The 3,190-nt window shown below is 39.4% G+C and overlaps 1 non-coding gene across 1 annotated transcript; it reads right to left on the bottom strand.

The window, feature by feature from the left end:
- Window positions 1–2,541: 2,541 nt before the first annotated feature.
- LOC145342806 (U2 spliceosomal RNA) lies at window positions 2,542–2,732 on the bottom strand. Its single transcript, XR_013886649.1, has one exon. It is a non-coding gene; the product is annotated as a U2 spliceosomal RNA (small nuclear RNA).
- Between the last annotated feature and the right edge of the window lie 458 nt (window positions 2,733–3,190).

Raw genomic sequence — 3,190 nt, 5'->3', positions numbered from 1 at the left:
ATGTGAAAAAAATTCCACAATGTTATCTTCAGGAAGAGTAGGAGAGTTCTCTCTGGTATCTCGGTCAATATTTAGTTTTCAGCCAATCTCACAAAAAGGTGATATCACAAGAAACGATTATCTGGTCATCATCACAGACTGTGGGATCTTGCTGTGTGCCAATTGGCTGCTATGTTTCCTGCACTAGAACAGTAACTGCACTTCATAATAGTTCATTTTGATGAAATAGAGACAATTCTCTTCTCAGAGTCATATTGACTCAAAACATTCCTCTGTTTCTCTCTACGGATGCTGCCAGACCTGCTGAGTTTATCTAGCATTTTCTACTTTTATTTCAGCTTTCCAGCACCCACAGTTTTTTGCTTTTATAGGAAGAATTACTGGATCAAGTGCATGAGAATGAGGTTGGTCAAGTTACTGTGGGAAAGCACTTGAGTAAAAGTGATCATTATATCATCAGATTTAGATTTACAATGGGGGCTAGCAAGCAACAACCTAAAGTCGAACTTCTAAATTGGAAGTTGGCTAACTTTAATGAGGTGGGGTGAATGGACATCTGGCCAGGGTTAAATGGAGCCAAAGATTGACCCAGAAAACAACAATGGAACAAAGGCGATCTTTAAGGCAGAAAGTCCAGTCAGTTTAACATTTGTGGTGTGTAAGGTTTTAGAAATAATAATTAAGGAACAAAATCAACAGCCACATTGCTGTGTACACATGTAGGCCAGACCAAGTAAGGATAGCAGATTTCCTTCCCTAAAGGACAATAGTGAACCAGATGGGTTTTCCAACAATTGTTTCATGGTCATCAGTAGATTCTTAATTCCAGATATTTTTCATTAAATTTAAATTTCACCATCTGCTGTGGTGGGATTCAAACCCAAGTTACCAGAACATTTGCTGAGTTTCTGGATTAATTATCTAGTAATAATACCACTAAGCCATTGCCTCCACTGGACTTGCAGATTGGGCAGTAAAATGCATGTCAGTCCCCAGCATATTGAAAGGCAAAACAGGCTCAAAGGATCAGAGACCTATTCTTGCCCCACTTCTTATTTCCTTATGTTTGTGGGAGGCAAAAAGTAACTTCAATATTGATACACCAGCCTCTCGTAATTGGGTATCCCTGTCCCTCAACCTGTGCACACTTTGACGGTGCATAGGTCAGACTTTTGTTTGCTTCTGTCGCTAATTGTTCCTGGAACAGATCGTTAGTTTGTCGACTGTGTATCTAACAATATGAATTGCAATTGTTATCAATTTACATGCCTTAACAATTGTTGTCTTATTATTCCAGCACTGAGCGAGGCTGAAGGTGTAAAAGATGCTTAATGATTTTTACTGTCATTAACATCCTCCATTACTCCCTGAGGTATGAGAAATGAAGAGGTGATGATTCCCTTCTGCTCTCAGTGAAGTAGCAAGTCGTAAAATGCATGTATATTGCATCAATTTTATTTCACTGAGCATGTAAGGCATGATCATCTGGCTGTCTACACTGTGTCTAGTTGCATTTGCTTGGAGCAGCTGCTGCAAATGTTCAATGGAGAAAGGCCATCGTCTAAGGCCATAGTACACTGAGGGGCTGGAAACTGTATAAAACCCCTCAGGCTGCGTGCACCAGAGGATGTTTGACATGAAATGTAAACGTATGTTGTAAATATAAGCTGTAATGACAAGTGTGGTGAGGCACTTCATGCACCAAACTCTATTTCGCTTTATGTAATGTCAAATTTGAACTGTAATCAAGTGTTTCATTGCAAATTTTATGAATAAAGTTAGTTTGTGGCATTTTTGGCAAAAAAAAATTTGTGAACTGCCAGAGTATGAGAATATTATTATCAGCGGGCTGGTTGAGGTGAGGCTCTGTCTTGCGAAAGATTTTTTTAGGTGATTTATTCAACTCAAATAATTGGTAATCTGTAACGAGTGTGGGCAAAGTTTGCATCCTTATATTTCTAGTTGTAACTAATTAGATAATCCTCTGATTGATAGTAATCAGCTAACAGCTATGGTATGTTCCTTAAAGAATAAGTAAGGCTCAAAATGATGGTTGTTAATAGACCAAGAAGATTTTCGCTGTCCATAATATTTGCAGAAACATTAAATCAATGGTAGCCGAACGTTTGACTGTCATATAAACATCAGGAACCAGGACTTCCAGGCTCAGTCCAACAACAGTAAGCAATAACTTGAATTTTTATAGCACTTGTCATATAATAAAATATCCCAAGGTGCTTCACAGGAATAATTGTCAAACAAATTCAACTCTGACCCAAGAGGAGGTATTAGGACAAGTGGTCAAAGGTTTGGTTCGTGAGATTAAAGAAGTATTTTAAAGAAGGAGATGTTGTTGAAACAGAAAGAGAAAATGCTGGAAAATCTCAGCAGGTCTGGCAGCATCTATAAGGAGAGAAAAGAGCTGGCTTTTTTTGGTTTTTTTTGTCCAATTCAATCTCATTAAAGTCCAATTCAAAATCTCAGCAACTGAGACATTCCAGATCCAAGACAGGCATTCATTTCCTGTCTTGGGCTTGATCAACATGATCCAAACTGATTGGAGCAAGCATTGCGCCTCCTCCAAGACTGATCGCATTTACATCTTAGCCAAAAGGCCTAGAAGCCACTTTAAAAAATTGCTTTAAATGAAGCGTCAGTGTAACTTCATGGCTTCAACCAAGTGCAGGACAACAAAACTACACTTGATCTTAGCCAAAAGGCCGAGAAGCAAGAAAAGAGCTGATGTTTTGATTCCCAATGACTCATGTTGTTGAAGGTGCTTGGCCACGATGGTAGCAAGGAAAAGCCACTTGCATATCAGGGTATCTACTTCAAAACTAGTTTACGTGCATTATTTACAGCATGTACATAGTGAGTAATCAGGGAAGCACATTGCCCCTCAGGGCTGCCCGTCTGTTCCTTACAGTACCTGATGCCAGCGCCATATCATCATGTGCCCTATAGATAAGCATGTCCATTCTGTTAACCCTTTATATCACAGGACAGAGTGATTTAGAGAGGCTGAGAAAATTAGATAGAGAATTTCAGAGCATAGGGTTTAGATGGATAAAGGCACATCGCAAATGGTGGGGCAAAGCAAGTCAGGTTTGGGTAATTAACCAAACTGGAGGAATACTTATGATTTTGGAGAGTTTTGTGGCTGGGGGAGGTTGCAGAGAATGACAGCAGC

This window comes from Carcharhinus amblyrhynchos, chromosome 4, assembly GCF_965287045.1.
Source record: "Carcharhinus amblyrhynchos chromosome 4, sCarAmb.v2.hapA, whole genome shotgun sequence".
Taxonomy (NCBI): Eukaryota; Metazoa; Chordata; class Chondrichthyes; order Carcharhiniformes; family Carcharhinidae; genus Carcharhinus; species Carcharhinus amblyrhynchos.
This window is presented reverse-complemented; position numbering and strand designations above follow the sequence as displayed.